The sequence below is a fragment of the Cebus imitator genome, unplaced genomic scaffold (assembly GCF_001604975.1).
Source record: "Cebus imitator isolate Cc_AM_T3 unplaced genomic scaffold, Cebus_imitator-1.0 Scaffold106, whole genome shotgun sequence".
Taxonomy (NCBI): domain Eukaryota; kingdom Metazoa; phylum Chordata; class Mammalia; order Primates; family Cebidae; genus Cebus; species Cebus imitator.
Window position 1 is genome coordinate 5,442,914 of NW_016107421.1, and position 21,629 is coordinate 5,464,542.

General features: G+C 48.7%; 1 non-coding gene across 1 annotated transcript; it reads left to right on the forward strand.

Annotated features, from left to right (window-relative positions):
- The first annotated feature begins 12,101 nt into the window (after positions 1-12,101).
- LOC119472581 lies at positions 12,102-12,203 on the forward strand. The gene has a single exon (XR_005201729.1). It is a non-coding gene; the product is annotated as a U6 spliceosomal RNA (small nuclear RNA).
- Positions 12,204-21,629: the final 9,426 nt, after the last annotated feature.

A 21,629-nucleotide genomic window follows, 5' to 3' on the forward strand; every position in this document is an offset into this window, starting at 1 on the left:
TAAAGGTGTTTGGATAAGTGTGGTTTATGCAAGCTTTACATTGGGGCATTAGTGAAGCTCCCTAAAAAGAACCCCTTTTTGCTTATTATGTATTTTCGTAAAGGGAGATCGAGAGGGACTTTGGTTTCTTTTAAATTCAGCAAGAGAAAAGAAATTTAAATGGTTTTTAAAGCTATAAAACTTGGCAGTGTTTGGTGGCTCACGCCTGTAATCCCAACACTTTGGGAAGCCAAGGCAGGCAGATCACCTGAGGTCAGGAGTTCGAGACAAGCCTGGCCAACATGGTGAAACCCTGTCTATGTTTAAAATACAAAAAAATTAGATGGGTATGGTGACACATGCCTGTAATTTCAGCTACTTGGGAGGCTGAGGCAGGAGAATCGCTTCAACCAGGGAGGTAGAGGTTGCAGTGAGCAGAGACTGCGCCATTGCACTCCAGCCTGGGTGAAAGAGTGAGACTCTTGTCTCAAAAAAAAAAAAAAAAATTATAAAATTTGTTTTGTCCAGGCGTGGTGGTTCACACCTGTAATCCCAGCACTTTGGGAGCCCAAGATGAAGATGTGACAATTGCTTGAGCTCAGGAGTTCATGGCCAGCCCTCATAGTGAGACACCATCAAAACAAACAAAAATGCTGGGCATGTTGGCATGTGCCTATAGTCCTAGTTACTCAGGAGGCTGAGCTGGGAGGCTCACTTGAGCCTAGGAGGTTGAGGCTGCAGTGAGTCATGGTCATGCCACTGCATTCCAGCCTCGGTGACAGAGCAAGGCCCACTCTGAAATAATACTACATAAAACTTTTTAAAAACCCGTATGTAGAGCTGAGTTCCGAACTGGTTATCAGTTTGTTAAACCAAGCAAATTGGTCTCTCTAGTAAGAAAATGGAGTTCAAACGAAAGTTAAAGTGCACATATCCCAAGAAGGTTGTGCTCTGGTCAGCCAGGGCAGAATCACTTCCTTGTAAATGAATGCAGTCAAAGGCATGTGTCCAGATTGGCTGGTGTGTGGTTTTGGCGAAGACACCTTGGAAATCCCTGGGTATCTTCTGAGGAAGCAGGGCACCCAGAGCCATGTGATTCGAGGAGGGGCTGGCCCTGCCCCACTGTGCACATGGATGGTAGGGTCTAATTTATGTTCTCCAGCAGCCAGGCCTGACACCCTGCAGATAGCACTGTGTGTGTGTTTTTTAAGGAAAATTATCCTTCCTTACTGTCAATCATGTATCAGTATCATCCTTAGTCATGCCAGGGATTCATGTTTGGATAACGAATTTGTATTTCTAAAGTATTCATTTCCTCTTATTTAAAGGGCTTTTAATGGAAGAGGTAATACAGTAACATGGATCCACAGTCACAGTTAGCTGGAAGGGTCCTCACTGCGAGTCCCCTCCCGCGGCCCCTGTCTTCTTGCTTCTTGCTCCTGCAGGTGCCATTTGCATTAGACTCTTGTACAAGTAGATATGAATATTTACTTTTATACCCGTACAACATACAGTTTCACAAAAGGTCGTGATCTATACCCTGTTCTGAACCTTGGCTTTTCGGGTTTATCCAATCGATGGGGACCTCAGCGTGTCCACCCAAGACACCATCCTCACTCCTCTCCACGCTGTGTGGATCTCCCCCACGTAGCTGCCTGGATCTCCCCCATGCAGCTGCCTGGCTTCTCCTGCTGGCTTCCTGGTGCTAAGCCGTGTAGTTTCTAGTCTTCTGCCATTAAAGCAATGCCACCATGTGCTGTGAAAAGCTTTGTTCTCCCATCATCTCTTTTTTTTTTTTTTGAGACGGAGTCTTACTCTGTCTCCAGGCTGGAGTGCAGTGGCACGATTTCAGCTCACTGCAATGTGCGTTTCAAGGGATTCCCCTGCCTTAGCCTCCCAAGTAGCAGGTGCACGCCACCATGCTTATGCCCAGCTAATTTTTTTTTCTTTGTATCTTAGTAGAGATGGGGTTTCACCAGTTGGCCCAGATGGTCTTGACCTCCTGACCTCGTGATCCACCCGCCTTGGCCCCCCAAAGTGCTGGGATTACAGGTGTGAGCCACCACACCCAGCCCTTCCATGTCTTATGTGTGGATAGATACCCAGAAGCGAGACTGCAGCGTCAAAGCACCTCTGTCGTGGTGCTGGTGGGCGTTGCCAGACGCTGTTTGTGGATGGTTCTATGTCGTTCCTGCACCAGAAAATATGTGGAAGTGCCCCTTCCCCGCAGCCTCCCAGCAGCAGCTGGCCACACGTTGAGATTTCCACTACTCAGGCGAGAAAGAGGATCTCAGCATGGTTTTAATTTGCACTTTGACATTTTGACCAAGTTGTAGCCTCTCTTGATGTGTTCAAGGGCCATTTGCTTGTTTGCTTTTCTGTTCTGTTCAGCTCATTGCCCTTTATTCTGTGGGACTCTTGGTTTTTCCCTCCTGGATTTCTAGAAGTGCTTCCTGGTTTGAGTTCATATTATTTTCCAGTTTGCCTTCTGACTGTGCTATGGCTTCCTTCCCCCAGGGCGATGCTGGACGGATACCAAGGGCCGTCCTTGTGATTTTACGAGAGGCTGCCAGGAACAATGGCGACGGCTGTTTTCTAACGTTAAAGACATACTCTCCTGTTCCTGGTCACAGAGAACCTCTAGCAGGAATGGATGTTGAATTATTCTTGTCTGTTAAGGTGACCACATTTTCCCTCCTTGGCTTAGTAATGTGCTATTCTAGATTACCCAATGTGAAAATATCCTGCCCGGGCACGGTGGTTCACGCCTGCCATCCCAGCACTTTGGGAGGCCGAGGCGGGTGGATTGCCTGAGTTTCGGAGTTTGAGACCAGCCTGACCAACATGAAGAAACCTTGTCTCTACTAAAAATACAAAGTTAGCTGGGTGTGGTGGTGCATGCCTGCAGTCCCAGCTACTTGGGAGGCTGAGGCAGGAGAATCACTTGAACCTGGGAGGCAGAGGTTGTGGTTAGCCGAGATCACACCACTGCACTCCAGCCTGAAATCATGCCATTGCACTCCAGCCTGGGCAACAAGAGCGAAACTCTGTCTCAAAAAAAAAGAAACGAAAATATCTTTCGTTCACAGATGAAGTTCCGCATGGTCAGGCAGGCTGTTCCTCCGTCGTGCTGAGTGGTTCTGCCACACACGCATGAGTCCACTGTGTCCTACTGCCCAGTGCTTATTGGCTGGCAGTGGGGTCGGGGGCATACTCTGTTGCTTGATTAACTCCAGCCGTGGGTGGACACTGTGTCCCTGGGTCTTGGCTGTAGCTCTAGAACCAGCTTGCGTTCCTACCTCTCCCCCAGCAGTCAGGGTCTCCTTTTCCTTCCCAGCTACAGGGGTTTCCCCAGTGCCCTAAGGCTGACAGGCTTCTCACCTGTCCCTGAACGGTGTCTTCTGTCCCATAGGGGAGAAGATTTCAGCAGGAGTTCCGTGCTCTCCAACAATGACTGCAGTTGGAAGCTTCTCCCCTGTGGGACAGAAGACACCGTTCAGGGCAGGTGAGAAGCCTGTTAGCCCTAGGGCACAGGAAACCCGCTGGAGCTAGGAAGGCCCTTAGGGCAGAGGGTCTTTCTCAGGTATGCACAGCGAGGGACACTTACAGCTCTCTCCAGTCTTTGCTGAGAGGTTTTGTGGAAACAGCTTTGGGGAGGCAGCTGACCCCTGTTGAGGCCCTGGGGGCATCTCGTTCTCTCTCCTGGAGCACATTTGTCCTGCAGCTGCCCCACTGAGTTCTGCTCCCCAGGCTGGCCTGCACTCCCTACCCTCCTCTGGCACTTGGCTGTCTGTCCTTAGGTTTGTCCAGCTGTTTTTCATCTTAAGAAATTCCAGCCAGGCCTGGTGGCTCACACCTATAATCCCAGCACTTTGGGAGGCTGAGGTGGGTGGATCACCTGAGGTCAGAAGTTCAAGACCAGCCTCGCCAATATGGTGAAAACCCCATCTCTACTATAAATACAAAAATTAGCCAGGTATGGTGGCGGCATGCACCTGTAATCCCAGCTACTTGGGAGGCTGAGGCAGGAGAATCACTTGAACTCGGGAGGCGGAGTTTGCAGTGAGCTGAGATTGCGCCACTGCACTCCAGCTTGGTGACAGAGCAAGACTCCATCTCAAAAGAAAAAAAAAAAGAAATTCCAGAGTGGAAATGCTCAAGCTGCTGTCTACCACTTCTGAAGGTGTTTCCTAGGTCTTAACCCAAATTGGCTTGAGAGGTCCTTGACGCAGATTGACTTCGAAAGTCTAGCCCCAAGCGGTGCCCTGTTTTTCACCCTGGCCTCTGTGTCTTGTTCATGGCTCTTTCCACATGGTTTCTGAAGCACAAACAAGGTTTATTATCAATGGTAAGTTGCAGATCTGTGTGGGGTTCAAACTTGAACAGTCAGTAGCTGAGGCAAATCCACAGTGTGTGCGCCCTGTGGAGCCCACGGCATGGGCCCTGACCGCCAGGCCTCCCATCCCGCCACTGGCCTTCTGGGGGTTGTGGCTAGACCCCTCCTCCTGTGCCCCGTTTTGTGGGTGGTGGGTGTAGTTTCAGGCCTTCTGCCGCCTTTTGAGCTTCTTTCCTCTCCCCTGCCAAACGTCACCTCTGCAGGGTAAATTTTGCCCCTTCTGGAGGTGGTGTGGAAGAACATGGGTGTGGAGTCAGGACACTCTGTCAGGTGTGGGCGTGCGATTTGGGGTGCTCCTGTCTCTTCTTTGAGCCTTGGTTGTCCGCCGAGAGGTCGTCTTAGCCCGGGGAGCACATGTGGCTCATGGGTGCCTGGTGAGCATTGGTATGGGGCACGCTGGTGGCAGGTGCTGTCCCTTGCCTCGCCGGTTGGCTGGCAGGGCTTGGGGGCTTCTGCTCAGCTCTGACCTTTCAGGAGCAGCTGCCCGGGGCCCTGTCTCGGTGAATGGTCTCACGTCTCCTAGGCAGAGAAGGTGATGGCTGAAATGTGCTATGAAGACACGGTGATGTTCAGAAATGCCTCTGCCGTGGTTGGACAGCTTGCTGCTAGCATGTTTCTGTGAGCCTCAGAGCCCAGGCCTCACGCCTGAGGACGAATGTCAGGCACGGGCAAGTTGGCCTCAGCCTTGGCCTCTGGTGGGAGTGGGGGCTCAAGCCTGTGGTTGGGGGCTTGGCTTCTTGGGAGGGGGGTTGGGCCTCCTAGGTAGTGGCATTGGGATGAGAGGCACCTGCCAGAAATTTGTGGTTTCAAAGCCAGGCATGTGACCCTTTAGAGCTAATGGGGCCTGACAGTTGTGGGAAGCATTTGTTTTATTTTCATAAAGTGCATAAAATTCTTCTGACTTGAGCAGCGAGAAATCAGCAGTGCTGCTGCAAATACTTCCCTGGGCCCCGTCAGAGAGCTGCCCACCATCCGCCAGACCAACCAGTGAGGACAGGCGGGGCCAATGGCTGCGGGGAGGAGACACTAGGGCAAGCTTCCTCTGCACCTTGGGCCCTAGGGACAGCCCTAGGAGGAGCAGGAGGGAGAGGCTTCAGGTGAGGCAGTGAGGGACCCCCCCAACAGGACTAGACTCCCGAGAGGACCGGGTGGTGTCTGCATCCGATTCTGATGTGGGGACCCTGTGGTCTGGATGCACAGTAGTGAAGCCTCCCAGGCCCTTCCCTCTCCCCATCCAGGGGACCTAGGGTGAGAGGGACCCTGCCCTCCTGCAGCCCAGCCCAGGATGCTAGCGCTAAATACTTTTTGGGCTGAAGAAGAACCTCCTTAAAGACACAATTTCCAAAAGCCACAGAAAAACATGGACATTTTGCTCTGTTAAGAAGTGAAATGCTTTATGTATTCCAAGCAAAAGCAAAAAACCAATGACACCTTGGAATAAACTTGCAGTGTCTATTAAACTCTGTTTAAAGACAGACGTTTTAATTAATAAGAAAAACAGCCCGATTGAACGATAGAAGCAAGGAATACATAGGTAATCAAATGATCACAAAGCATGAGAAACCAATGTTTACCTTTGCTGTCAAGAGAGGTGGCAGAGATTTGGGAATCCAGACTGGAAGAGGCGTTACCTGGGCTTCTCAGCAGGACAGGCACTGCCACGCCCCTGGCCTTCCTCTCCCACCTGCCTGGGTGGATCCAGGAAAGCCGGGCTCACCTCGTCCTCGGCGCGTATGCGCAGCACCAGGTGGAAAGCACATGACAACACCCGGCACACGGCGTGCTCCAGGTAGGCCCTGGCTCTGCTTTGTGATCTGTGTAACGCAGGTTAACACCACAGTGGCACACATCTTTCAACTGCCAAAAATTCTAAAATGGTTAGTACTTGTAGCGATTGAGGATGTGGGGGTGTACTTGTTTGAGGCTTCCGGTGGGCTTTTGGAAGTACTTCTCAAAGTTAGAAATATTTTGTCAACAAGAAAAAGCTGGAGCAGAGACATGGCCCCCCTATCTCGAAATAACAGGTCTGGGATGGAGGGAGGGTTGAGCCTGTTCTCGGTGGCCCTGGAGCCCGTGGGTGGGAGACCAAGGGAGACTGACTGGCTCAGTGTAAGGAGGGAGCCTCCATTCCAGCAGGATGGTTCCAAGATGGCAGCACAGCCCGTCAGCAGGTAGATGTGAGCTCCTCATCCAGGAGGCATCAAGCAGACCAGATCTTCACACCCCATTGCACTTTCTGCCAACTGCAGCAACATGCCAGCCCCCACGGGAGGCAGGCCTCAGCAGACATGCTGTTCAGGAGCCCCAAGGCAGGTGGAGCCCGAGCTGCGGTTCCTGCCTTCCCCCTCCGCCACACCTCCGAAGGCCTCTGAAGTCTCCAGTCGCCCCTCACTGTTCAGTGTTTGCCTGGGGAGTCCTGTCCGGGCCCCCAACTTGTCTTTCTTCAAGCTGGGGAATGAATGTTAATCATTCCCTCTTGAATGGAAACCACCTTTGGGGAGTTCCCCGGCTGTGAGGCCCCAGGACTGCCCTGCAGGGAGCCTTCAGTGGCCCGCGCCTCTGAGAGCAGCCTACATTTGCCAGTTTTTCTGCTTTACTTTCAAGGAGCCTATTTAAGACCCCTTCAGAATTGGGGGGTTTTCCAAAAATTGGATTCAAACCCTAGGCAAAGTTGCCCTCTGTGGCCGCGTGGCTGGCACTGGCCGCCTGTGTTGGCCACAGCTGCCCTGCATGTTCCAGAGCTTGGCACCTCGATCAGGGCTTGAAATTCCCCCTGCCAGGGAAGTCCTTCTGCTGTGCTGTTGGAGCCGCAGGGAAAGAAGAGCCTCCTGGCGCGTACAGTTGTTGAGGAAGACCTTCGGCGCCGACCTTCTCAAGTGAGCCTTGCTGGGCTGGGAATCGGGCCGTAGCCAACCCACAGTTGAGGAAACCGAAGCTCAGCAAGGCACAGCTCTCGGTCCCTGGCACGATGTCCTTTGGGATACAGGGGCCTGGCTGTGTTCACTGCACACGTTGCTGGCCCAGGGCCCCTGGGAGCAGGTCAGGAGGGCATGGCCTGTCTGGCCCTGGGTTTTCCTGCTTGAGTATCCCGTCATCTGCATGAGCACTCAGCTGAGAAACGGCAAGCTAGTGACCTGAGATTAGCATGACCAGTTTTTTGGCTGGTGTCGCAGTAAGGGCTGTGGGTGAGTGAGGACACCTGAGAGGGCAGAATCAGACAGGCATTCCTGCGCGGCATGGCCACCACCCACCCCAAACCATGCACCTGCAGCACGACCTTGCTGCTTGGCCCATCCTGCCTGAGGCTGCAGCCGCTCTGTGTGGGAGTGTCCGCAGGGCTGTCCGACCCGTCAAGCCCAGCAGGCGTGGCGCCAGCACCCACGGCGCCTTTCACAGCCCTTGAAAGTGTTTTCATTTCTTTCATAATCAGAAAAGAAAAATGAACTTTTAGGTCAAAGGAAATGTTTTAATATATAATATGAGTATATTCATCTTTATATCAATACCATCATAAAATCAAATTTTTAATATTTTTTATAGAGGAAGGGCCCCTGAAAGTCATAATGCAGCCCCGAGCCTTGGCCGGTGGCCTGGCTTGCAGCCGTCCCCCGTGTGGCTTGGACCCACCGCGAAGCTGACCTCATTCTACTCTCCAGCCCAGCGTGCACCCAGGGAGAGGAGCAAGCTCTCATTCTTCTGGTGGGTTTTCCATTTCCAGGGATTATGGCTCTAAAGAAAAGCGTCTTTGGGACAGTTTCAATACAAACACCAGGATGCTTTTAAAAAAAGAACTTTCAAATAAAATCTCTTAAACCACAGATTTTTAGCATTAAACTCGTTCGATCGCTGCAAAATCCAAACCTTCCGTCAGCACGTCGGCCTGGGTCCTGCAGGCCGTGGTGCTGTGTGCGGAGGCTCTTCTCAGACGCCTCTTGAGCTGCGGTTACTTCTCGGCCTCAGTTAAACACGTAGTCACATGGGCAAGGCTTGTGAGCCAGGCCTTTATTCCTCTGCGATGGCTCTCTCCCATTGCCTGTAAATCTGCACAGACAATGTTTATTCTATATTTTGCTGATTTTTATACCTGCCAAAACATCCATTTGTAGTGGTAAAATACTTGGACTCCCTAGCAGTGAAATTAAAAGGTCATGATTTATATAAAGAGCAGAGTGGCCGGGCACGGTGGCTCACGCCTATAATTCCAGCACTTTGGGAGGCTGAGGCGGGTGGATCACCTGAGGGCAGGAGTTCGAGGACCAACATGGCGAAATTCCGTCTCAACCAAAAATACAAAATTAGCCCGGCATGGCGGCACATGCCTATAATCCCAGCTACTGGAGAGGCTGAGGCAAGAGAATTGCTTGAACCTGGGAGGCGGAGGTTGCGGTCAGCTGAGATCCCGCCATTGTACTCTAGCCTGGGCAACAAGAGCAAAACTCCATCTCAAAAATAAATAAAGAGCAGAGTGGTCTCTGGGGTGAGTTGGGCTGAGTTAAGGTCCCCGTAACCTCCAAGATGAGCATGGCAGGACGCAGCCAGTGGGGCGTCCACGGCTGCATGGTGACCTCCAGGCCATGCTTAGCCACTCTCCTCTCCAACCTCCACAGCCTTCTGCTCCTGGCTGGCACGGCAAGGGCCTGGGCACCAGGAACAGGGCTCGAGGGGCACTCATGGGCTGGGGCTGGCTGAACAGTGAGAGTTAAATGTACAGGAATGTTATGAGCAATTACATTAAAATACAAAGGTAAGGAATACTGAAAACTAGTTATTTTACATTTTCCTCGTGTCTGTGCCCTGAGGTGGTTTCTATCTTGTACCCGCAGCGGGGGAAATCCTGGGTGTGTGCCATTGTGCATCTCTTAAAACTCCAAGCCCAGTGAAATCACATTTGCCCAAGGCAGGAGGATTTATAGCTTGGAAATGGACAGATGCCACAAGTCAGGGCTTGACTTGTTGTTTTGTTATCTAATTTTAAGAAAGTGATAGCGTTGCCGGGCGCGGTGGCTCATGCCTGTAATCCCACCGCTTTGGGAGGCTGAGGTGGGCGGATCACGAGGTCAAGAGATCAAGACCATCCTGGACAACATGGTGAAAGCCCATCTCTACTAAAAATGCAAAAATTAGCCGGGTGTGGTGGCGCACACCTGTAGTCCCAGCTACTTGGGAGGCTGAGGCAGAAGAATTGCTTGAACCCAGGAGGCAGAGGTTGCAGTGAGCCTAGATCACACCAGCCAGTGCATTCCAGCCTGGGCAACAAAAGGAGACTCCATCTTAAGAAAGTGACGATAGTGTGAAGGCAGGTGGAAGGAATGCGGTAAACATGAGGTAAATGTCACAGCTGTGTCCATAGCTATTCCATGGTGACTAGCACCAAGCAAGTGGAGGAAAATTCTTCCAAGATTCAGAAGCTTATGCAATGCAACAAAGAGGTCCCTTGGCCCCTTGTCAGACAGGCGCGGTTCCTAGGTAAGTCTCGGCTGTTTAGCTTTACTCTTACTTGTTAAAAGAAATGAAAATAACAGGCATTCGTGTCAGAACTGAACTCGTCCATTGGAACCACAGGTTGGCTATGTATATGAGAATTAAGCAAAAATCAGAAGCCTTCTGTGAGAATCCATTAGCTCTGTGGAATTTGTCGTAAAGAGTATTGTGTATTTTGTACGATCACGTCTCACACAGTTCAGTGAACAAGGGACAGCATATAGGACGGTGGTCCCATTAGGCCACAAATGAGCATATCTGGAAACCTGGTATACTGCAGTTGATACTGGCATTGCAGATCAAGCAGGGGAAATGGTCCCTATTCAGTAATGCTGCTGGGACATTTGGTTTTCCATATGAAAAAATAGATACACAAATAAAAATATATGTACCATCTAGGTGTCTGTAAGTACACTCTGGTGAAATTTCTTATTTATTATTAATATTGCTAGGCTGGGCATGGTGGCTCACGCCTATAATCCCAGCACTTTAGGAGGCTGAGGTGGGTGGATCGTGAGGTCAGGAGTTCAAGACCAGCCTGGCTGATGATGAAAAGCCTGTCTCTACTAAAATACACAAAAATTAGCCGGGTGTGGTGGCATGTACCTGTAGTCCCAGCTATTTGGGAGGCTGAGGCAGGAGAATCGCTTGAACCTAGGAGACAGAGGTTGCAGTGAGCCGAGATTATGCCATTACACTCCAGCCTCGGTGACAGAGTGAGACTCTGTCTCAAAAAAAAAAATTCTAATTCTCCTTCTCCCAGGAGGGGAGAGCACTGTCTCTGGTTTTGGACCTCTCCGACTGGAGAGCTGGGCAGGGTGTCATTTAAAGCTGCAGCTCTCACCCCTGTGGGAGGTCGAGGAATTCAGGCCCCCTGGAAAAGTGAAACCTCCTCCCGCTCCAGAGCAGCCCCTGAAAATCCTCGGGGTCGCTGGGGATTTGCCCTCCCTTCCAAGATCATCTCCTAACATAACAGGTTCTCCAAGTTACATTTCTCCCTGAGTCCCCAAGCCTGTGTAAAGGGCCGGCTCCCTGGCTCCGGGAGGGCTGGGCTGGGGGTGTGCATGGAAGGTATGCTGGTTGCTTTCCAAATGACTACACCTGTCCTGCTTCCCCGTCAAACAGCCTCTGAGTTTACAGCTCCCACAGGCTCTGTTTTTGTGAACAGACACTTTTAGGAGCTTTGGATGTGGCCTTCCTCTCCTTGGTTCAGCAGGCCCCAGGGAACTGGGTACTGAGGTGCTCTCAGGGGGCCAAAACCTTCAGCTGGGGGCTCCAGAACCAGCCAAGAGCCTGAGAATGGGTGGCGGGAGAGGGGACGGAGAGTGGGAGGCCTTGCAGACAGATCAGAACTGGCCTCGGCAAATCTGGGGACGGAACCCAGGCCGCCCCTACCGAGGGTCCTGCCGGCTGGCATCCTTCCCCCCGAAGGCAGAGTGGGGGGTCTCTGGTGTCTTCCCCTGGGCACCCAATGTCTTGTGGTTTATTGTGTTCATGTGATGGGTGTCCGTCCTGCAGCAGCACTGAGAGGACAGGAGGTGGGCCCTGGGGGCGTGTGGTTCCCCAGCCCCTGCTGCTGGGTCTCAGTTACCTTTATTGTTTTCCTTTCTGATCACCGAATTCATATTAATTCATCTAGAAAACAGCATGAGGAAGTACATAAATAAGCATCCCTTGTAAATCCCACCTTCCAAAATTGACCAGCTTGTAATGCTAGTTGCTGGTGTGTATCCATTTTCTCATCGTGTGTGTGTGTGTGTGTGTGTGTGTGTGTGTGTTGTCTATTACCATCTTGTCTATTACGATCTGTTGTCTGTGTAACACATACACAGAAGCACACGTTTATACCATAGGGACTATGCTGCTTGCAGTGTTACGTAATGTTGACTTTATATTCAGTAAACAATTTTACTACCTTTCTTCCCTGTCACTAACTGATGTTCTCTTAACCATGATTTTAAATTTCATTGGATGGGCACCTTATTTTAGTTCCGTTGCATATGCTTTCTCATTTCTATAATAATTTCTTCTTTAGCACATTATGAAACACATGCTTCTGTTTTTTTTTTCCTGGGCTTTTTATTATTGATTTCTGATTTGGTTGCATCTTGGTGAGAGAATGTGGCCTGCTCAATTCTGATGCTTTGAACCGTGTGGAGGCTGCCTTTATGGCCCCACAACATGGTCACTTTCATAAAAGTGCCATATATTTTTTTCACAACTCACTTTATTGGGCTTAACAAATAGCATTTTCTGCTCGCCGTGCTAGATGGAATGATACGGAGAAGATGCGTACGGCCTCTGCACAAGGATGACACACACGATTTTTGAAGCATTCCATATAATTAAAAAAACAGTATTTTGACATACCATTATATTTTTTTACTATAAAATACACGTAACACAAATAACCTTTTTTTTTTTTTTTTTTTGAGACAGAGTCTCTGTTGCCCAGGCTGGAATGCAGTGGCACGATCTCAGCTCACTGCAACCTCCACCTCTCAGGTTCAAGCAATTCTCACGCCTCATCCTCCTGAGTAGCTGGGACTACAGGCGTACACCACCGCACCTGGCTAATTTTTTTTTTTTTTGTATTTTTGGTAGGGACAGGGGTTTGCCATGTTGGCCAGGCTGGTCTTGAACTCCTGACCTCAAGTGATCCACCCACCTTGGCCTCTCCAAGTGCTGGGATTACAGATGTGAGCCACCCTGCCTGGCCTACCATCTTAACCATTTTTAAGTGTACAGCTCAATGGCATTGAGTACATTCACATTGCTGTGCAGCTGATCTCTAGAACTTTTTCACCTTGCAAAACTAAAACTCTGTATCCATTAAACAATGACTTCCCATTTCCCCTACCCCCAGCCCCTGTACCCACCGTTCTACTTTCTGTGTTTATGAATCTAACTGCCCTGGGAACCTCTTATGAATAGAATCATACAGTATTTATCTTTTTCGTGACTGGCTTGTTTCACTAAGCACAATGTCCTCAAGGCTCATCCATGTTGTAGCATGGGCAGCATTTCCTTTCTTTTTAAGGCTGAGAATAATATTCGGTTGTATATATAGACCGCATTTTATGCACCCACTCATCCATCGGTAAAGCTTGGCTTATTTCCAACTTTTGGCTATTTGCATAATGCTGCTGTGAACATGGATATGCAAATATGTCTTTGAGATCCTGTTTTCACTTATTTGGGGTGTATACTCAGAAGCAGAATTGCTGGTAATTTTGGATTTAATCTTTTCAGGAACTGGCGTCCTGTTTTCTCTAGTGGCTATCCTACTTTGCATTCCCACTAGTAACGAACAAAAGTTCCAGTTTCTCCATCTCCTCAGCAGCAAGTGCCATTTTCATGCTCTCTATAGTTCTGAAAAGGATCTGTAGCTTCATATTGTTGGGCACGGTGCTGTCGCGTATGTGCCCTTCTGTCAAGCTTGTAACTATTTTGTACAAATCTGTATACTAATAGATGTTTTTCTATTGGACTCGTCACTTACTGAGAGGACTCATCACTTACTGAGAGAGGTGTTTTAGGTGTTTTAAAGTCTCCCAAGTACTATGACGAATAGTTTATTTCTCCTTGCAGCTTTTTCTGGCTCATATATTTTTCCATCCTTTGCTTTAAATTTTTCTGAATTCTTATATTTTAACTGTGTCTTTTATAAACACTGAGTCAGGTCCAGGTACAGTGGCTCACGCCTGTAATTTCAGCACTTTGGGAGGCGGAGGCAGACTGATTGTTTGATTTCAGGAGTTTGAGATGAGCCTGGGCAACATGGCAACACCCATCTCGACTAAAAATACACACACACACACACGCACATGCACAAGCACACAAAATGGTGTGGTGGTGCATGCCTGCATGGTCCCAGCCACTCTGGAGCCTGAGGTGGGAAGATCGCTTGAGCCCAAGTGGGCAGGGAACATAGGGGCAGGGGGGGCAGGGGAGCAGGGGTTTCTATGAGCCAAGATCATGCCACTGCACTCCAGCGTGGGTGACAGAGAGATACCTTGTCTCAAAAACAGAAACAAAAACAGAAAACAAAAACAAAAAAACAAAACAAAACAAAACAAAACAAAAAAACCCTAAAGTCAGTAGTCTTTGTTTTTACCTGGAGAGGGTTTATCACATTTGGATTTATTATACTATCTTACTAAGTGCTTTTTTTCCCACTTGTTTTTTCTCAACCTCGTTTCTTTGGACTTGTTTGGGAGACAAAAAGGTTTTATCCTCTTATTTATTTTTCCTAGATCTTCCTAGTGTAGAGTTTGTCTATTATATGATCGTTACTGTAATCGTTACGGTGGCTGCTTTAACACTGGCAGTATGCGAACTCTAAGCTTAATCACTTCTTTAGCTTTCTTCAAATAAAACAAGGACAATCCTAATTTATATGCTATATTGTCCAGTGTTTCCATTTTATCCTGTGGTTTATTTTTTTTTTATGGAGTCTCGCTCTGTCACTAGGCTGGAGTGCAGTGGCACGATCTTGGCTCACTGCAACCTCCAACTCCCTGGTTCAAGGGATTCTCCTGCCTCAGCCTCCCAAGTAGCTGGGATTACAGGCATGGCACCACCATGCCCAGCTAATTTTTTAGTAGAGACAGGGTTTCACCATGTTGGCCAGAATGGTCTCGATCTCCTGACCTCATGATCTGCCCACCTTTCAAAGTGCTGGGATTATAGGCGTGAACCACCATGCCTGACTTACCCTGTTTTTAAACTCACAAATTAAACATTCTACTGTTAGGCAGCCAAGGTGTGTCAGAATTTATCTACCTACTTACCAATATCTGCTCATGATTTCTTTTTCTTTTTAATTTTTGTGGGTACATAGTAGGTGCATATGTTTATGGGGGTACATTCATTATTCCTTCTTGCATCAAATACCCTCCATCTGGGATCCTTTTCCATCTTTCTAAAGTTGATCCTTTAGAATTTCCTTTAAGGGATACAGGATGCAACAGCAGAATTGTCTGAAGGGAGCCCTAGAAGCTCGCTCAGGGTGGCCTGGAGAGAGTCAGTTAAAACCACCCCGCCCCCACTCAGCCTGCCTTCTTTCAGTGGGAGGGAGTGATGCAAGCCTGGCATCCCTTGGGGCCCCAGTGTGGGGCAGCTGGCTTTCTCAGGCAGCAACGAAAACAGCTGGCACCCAAGTCCCAATTGCTGCTGCCTTAGAGAGTCATCCCCTCCTAATAGGTCGCTTCCTGTTTGCCTTGGAAGGATAGCAACAGGGGCCAGTGCTTCTCCCTGGAAGGTGAGCTCTCAGTGTGAGCAGAACAGGGTGAGGAGGGGGTTGGAGGCTCCCTGCTTTTGTGTCTCTTGCTGCCACTTGCCATGTAAGCTTCTGATGCAGGATTTTTCATGGCTACTTTACCAGCTGGAGACCTCCAGCCAGTGACACCTCTGCCCTGGCTCACTTGGCCCCAGGTTCGCCACAGAAGGTGCCCCACCTGCTCAGTCTGCTGGGCCGCACCTGGTTGCACTCTGGCGCAGATCCCGAGGCCACCACAACTGCGTGCTCAGCCCCTGGCTGGAGGGTGTGTGTGGGCGAGTGAGTATGGGGTCCGGCTGGCTGCTCCAAGCACTGGCACAGAAGTGGGCTCTGTGTGGGGCTTGTGGCTGGACCAGGCATGTCACAAGTAACTCCCGCAGTGAACTCTAGTGTCCACATGAGGGGAACGCAGTGGCACCCAGACAGGGAAGCTTGCAAACTTGAAGCCCCAGAGGGCGTGTTACAGTGTGCTAACAGCTCTTGTAGGCCTGCCAGCAGCCTGACAAATGAGGGTGTGTTAACAGCTCTGTCAGTCCTGTTACCCCACTCTGGCCTATGGCTCTGGGGCTGGCCCGGCCCTGCCACTACTCCCTTTTGCAGGATGTGGCCACTAGGCACTAATGGTGGGTGGGGAGGGTAGAGGGCTAGAGTGTTACTGCCTTCTTTGTACCTGAGTTCAGTGAGGTCCTGAGTACTTGTCCCACATCCAGGAAGAATGCGATTATGTTGACAACTGAAGGATGAGAATTGTGGAGAGTTTTATGGAGTGATGAAACAGCTTTCAACGGAGATAGTATTTGAGGATGGTCTCCCACCAGAGGTCATGTGGTCTATCTCTCAGTGTGGCTGGGTCTGGAGCTTTTATGAGCTCAGAATGGGGGTGTGTGGGTGATTGGTTTGTGAGTATGCAAAAAAGGCTAAAACAAAGGTACCATTCAAAGGTGGTCATGACACTAAAAAACGAATCAGGGAAGGGCAGGCATATGTAAAATAGGTGAAGGGTGGGGATCAATCAGAGGAAAGCACACCAAATGGGAAGAGAGGTTCTCAATCTGATCCATGGACTTATCCAAGACTGGTAGCTTGGCTTTCAGGCTTTAAACTGTCTTTGGTTTGAAGGTGAGGTTTCACTGGGGACCTGCCCCCATCTGCCTAAGTATTTGTCTGCCTCCTTCTGCTATCACTTCCCTAATAAAGCTTATTCCTTAATCTATTGTTTTATTGGGAAATCATCTTAAGATCTGCTTCCTGGCAGGTGGTGACCACCAAGAGACCCACCTATTGCCAGTTCCTTTTATTAATAAACTTTGTCTATTTTGTCATCACACCTGAAAGATAGTTTCATTGGGTATAGAATTCTAGGATGACAATTGATCTCTTAAAGCACATTGAAGATGTCATTCTAGTGCATTCAGGCATCCACTGATGCTGTTGAGAAGTTGGCTTTCAGTTACATTTGTTTCCTATGTGATCTCTCTTCTTTCTCTGGCTGCTTTTTAAATCTTTTTCTTTGGCATCCTGTAGTCACAGTACTTCAACATGCATTGAAATGTGCTTTTATTTAAATCTTGCTAAGAAGTTATTAATGAGATACCCGATTTCTAACTCTGGAAAAATGTCATTCCTATCTCCTTGAATATTGCCTCCTCTCTTCTCTGTTGACTCCCTTGTTGAACTCCAGAGCAGATGCTTCTTGGACCCTCCTACCCCAGCCACCACATCCTTCACTTCTTGTCTATATTTTCCTGTCTCTGTCTCTTAGTCCTACAGTTGGGATGATTTTGTTTTTATTTATTTTATATATATATTTTATTGTTTAAGGTTTTGGGGTACATGTGAAGAACATGCAAGATTGTTGCATAGGTACATACATGGCGATGTGGTTTGCTGCCTTCCTCCCCATCACCTATATCTGGTATTTCTCCCCATGTTATCCCTCCCCAGCTCCCCACCCCCCACTGTGCCTCGCCTAGTCCTCCCAACCACAGACCCCAGTGTGTGGTGCTCCCCTCCCTGTGTCCATGTGTTCTCATTGTTCACCACCTGCCTATGAGTGAGAACATGCAGTGTTCGATTTTCTGTTGTTTTTTATTTTTTAAATTTCATTTACTTTTTAGAGATGGGGTCTCACTCTGTCACTCAGGCCAGAAAGAGTAAAATGGTGGGAATGTAACTCACTGCAGCCTTAACCTCCTGGGCTCAAATGATCCTCCCACCTCAGCCTCCTGAGTAGCTAGGACTACAGGCACATGCCACCATGCCTAGCTAGCTTGTTTTTTTGTAGAGATCGGGTCTTACTCTCCTTCCCATGCTGATTTTGAACTCCTGGCCTCAAGCGATCCTGCCACCTCAGCCTCCTGAGTCTCTGGGATAACAGGTGTGAGCCACCTTGCCCAGCTAGGATGATTTCTTGAGCACTGTCTTTAAGTCCACAACCAGTTGCCTCTTCAGACATCTCTAATATGCTTTTCACTGCAACCATTTCATACTTTTTTTGACCATTGTTTTCATTTCATTTTAGAAGTTCTAATCTTTTTTCAAATATACTGGCTCTTTCTGCGAAGTCTCTTGGCCCTTGCTCACATTTTCTTTTTCTTTTTTTTCTTTTTTTCTTTTTATTATCTTGTTGCATACCAACCTTGTTCACATTTTCATGCCGCTTTTTACTACTTAAACACTGAAGTTGAAATTGACGCCTTCCCCAGCCTGGTGCTCCCGCGCCCTTCTCACGTGTGTGCGTCGCCAGGGTGCAGGTGTGTCAACTCCACGGCGGCAGAGACTTTTGTCCATTTATCTCACTTTTGTGTCCATTTCCTTGAACAGGGCTCAGTAAGCCAGCACTGGACGGATGGACGGTGGCTTCATATTCGGTGTCTTGTCGGTGTCTGAAGCCTGTGAAGGACCCTTTTGCTGACCCTCCTTCCATGTTTACTTTGCTGTTTTTGCCCCATGAGAGGTCATTTTTCCTGGAACTTTATCTGAGGCCCAGGTTGAAGGGGTCTGTAGAAAGGAACTATATTTGCTCCTGCCAGTTGCTTGGGGCACCAGCAACCTAGAACTCCTGTCACTTAGGTTCTATACTTGAGAGTTTTCAGAACACCAAAATGTGAATTTTGGTGGGATTCTGACAAAGCTTCATGTGAGCCCAGCCTGGGCTAAGGTTGAGATGAGCAGGCTTTTTGCTGAGCCAATATTTGAGTTCTTGTTACTTCTACCTCTACCTCCTCCTCAATGTAATCTTAAAAAATTTTTTTAATTGTGATAAAATACACATAATATATAATTTACCACCTCAGCCATGTTTAAGTGTACATTTCAGTAGTGTTAAGTGTGTTGACATTGTTGGACAACTGATCTCTAGAAGGTTTTCATCTTGAAAATGGAAACCCTATACCCATTAATCACGAAGTCCCTGCTTCCCCTCTCCCAACCCCTGGCTGAACTGCCCTTCTTTCTCCTGATGAGTTTGACTACCCTAGATACCTCAGGAGTGAAATCATATAGCATCTGCCCTTTTGTGTCTGGATTATTTTGCATAGCATGAATGTCTTCAGGATTCATCCGTATAGTAGCATATCACAAAATTTCCTTCCTGTTTAAGGGTGACGAATATTCTAGATGTGGATAAACCACGTTTTGTGGATCCATTCATTCACTCATGGACACTTGGGTTGCTTCCACCTTTTGGCTGTGTGAATAATGCTGCTATAAATAAATATGGGTATCTAAACATCTAAGTCCCTACTTGTAATTCTTTTGGATATACTTGGAATTGCTGGATCACGTGGCAATTCTGTTTGATTTTTTGAGTAGCCACCATACCATTTTCCATAGTGCCTGTACCATTTTAAGTTCCCAGCAGTAGTGACAATTTCTCCATATCTTTGCCAACACTTGTCATTTTCTATTTTTTTCTTAAATAGTAGCCATCCTAGTGGGCGCAAAATGCTATTGCATTATGGTTTTGATTTATATGTCCCTAAAGGTTAGAGATGTTGAGTATCTTTTCAAATGCTTATTGCTTAATGGCATATCTTCTTTGGACAAATGCCTATTCCAGTCTTTTGCCTATTTTTTTTCTCTTTTGGTAGAGGTCAGGGTCTTATTGGGATGCCCAGGCTGGTCACAAACTCCTGAGCGCAAGCGATCTTCTCACCTTGACCTCCCAAAACACTGGGATTACAGGCATGAGCCACTGTGCCCAGCCATTTTGCTTGTTTTTAAAATGAGGTTATTTGTGCTTTGTTTTTTTATGTTGTTGTTGTTCTTATTCTCATTACTTTTCACCCTGAGGGCAGGCTCCCTCGGGTGCCAGCTCTGTGTGAGCATTTTGTGTTAGAGTCCTGCCCTAAATTGGTTTCTGCACCCTGTGCAGTCATCTAGGTCGAAGCTCAAGCCCTCAGCAGAGTCTGAGGTGAGTCCTGCTCCGGCCCCACTAAGCTGCAAGCTTTCTGCCTTCTCTTTGCGTCTGGCCTCTGTGGCAGCCTGAGGATGCCTCTAACGAGGATTTTTACGTTTTCTTCCGCATTTTAGCTGTTTCCACCAGGAGGCCCATCAGGCATCTAATTCCCCACAGTACAGAAACTGTAGCTCCTGGAGATAGATTTTCTTACCACGTCTTGTTTTGCTTGTGTCTGAGAGAGCCTGAGGAATTCCATATAGATAAATGCATCATTAGGTTCACGACAGAAAGGAAAGTAGGGGACAAATGTGTGTCTACACCATGATCCTGATTTTGTAACTTTATATGCCTGTGAATAAGGACATGAAGTTTACGTAGAGAAAGGAAAAGAGGTCATTTCTTAGATTGGTGTAATGGGGACATCTTATTTTCCTTTTAAAAATGCACTCCTCCCGTCATCAGCCCTGCAGCCAGTCAGTCCATCAGTCCGGCAGTTAGTCCGCCAGTCAGTCCGGCAGTCAGTCAGTCCGGCAGCCAGTCGGTCCATCAGCCAGTAAGTCAGTTGTCAGTCAGTCCGGCAGTCAGTTGTCAGTCAGTCCGGCAGTCCGGCAGTCAGTCACCCGGCAGTCAGTCAGTCTGTCAGCCAGTCAGTCCGGCACTAAGTCAGCTGTCAGTCAGTCCATCAGTCTGGCAGTCCGGCAGTCAGTCAGTTGTCAGTCAGTCCGGCAGTCAGTCAGTTGTCAGTCGGTCCGGCAGTCTGTCCAGAGTGAGTCCTTGATTCCAGCCCTGTCCTGGAAGCAGGAGGCCCAGAGACCGAAGAGATTAGAAAGTGCCCAGCCCTGAGTCATTGTGCTTGTGATGCAGTGACCTGCAAGTGACGTTTGGTGATGCAGTATCGGTATGGGGGTTAAATGCCTTAACAACGGAGGGGCAACCTAAGAAACAATGCCAGCAGTTTGGGGGAGAATGCCTAGTTCTCCAACAAATGTTTTCAATGGACAACAGGAACTACTGGAAAAGTTTGAAGTTGTGACTTTCCTTACAGCGATGAAAACAGGATTCCATTTTCAAAAATGCCCTTTTCACACTGGTGAGAAATGCCAGCCACAGAGGGGCTCTCAGCTAGGGGGTGGGGCAGAAGTGTCTCGGGTTTACAGAACATCCCAGCCCACTTCGGGCTTCCAAGAGCAATTCAGAATTCCTATGTGGAAAAGGAGAGAGGGGCAGGTTCCCAGAGAGACGAAGGGCAGAGTGGCCGGGGGACTTCCTCTCCGCTGGGACACGGCCTTCTCGGGCGGTCAGCAGCCTTCTTCAGGTCCCCTGTCTTTGTAAAAAGTGGCGCTCAAAGCTGGGACTTAAACTAAACAGATTTCCTAAAGGAAACACACACACACATCACACTCTGCTAACGCTGCTTTTATGGACATTTCCCTGAGAAATATTTCTCTCTGGAAAAATAAATTCACAGGATGTAATTAAAACCATGATGTGTGTATGTTGGCCAGGGCTCTTCTTAAGTGCTTCACCAAATGGGCCACTAAATAAAGCAATGAAGGCTGGCTTTGTTCACGTTGGTTAACAATGCCGTTTATTAATTGTAACACAGGGCATTCTCGGACTTTATGGTTTCAGAAACAGCCTTGCGGCTGGCCCATGCCCAAGGCAGCCCCGGTTCTGACCCCAGTGTGACCTCTGCAGGAGACACAGCCGAGGGCTCTGCGGTGGCACTGGACGAGGTGACAGGCTCCGCTCCGCCGACGCGCCCATTAGGCTGTTTTCTGCTGATAACCCAGGGGAAAATATATTCCAAACGTGAAACAAATTCCTGAAAAAGAAAATGTTAGCAAGGCAGTGCTTTTGAGTAACAGGGCCAAGGGGAGTTATGTCTTCTTATCTTCGGCGTGGTTCCCAGCCCCGGCCTCTCCTGCTGGTCCTTGGCCTGGAGCGACTGTAATTCCAGTTTCTTTACTGGCTGTATGAGTCGTGAGGCTGTGGAAACAATTCACTGCAAACCTGTCTGAAGCCTGGGTGTCCCCAGGGCTGCGCTCCTCCTGACCCCACCCCCTGCACGAGGGTCCTTCCTGCCTCTG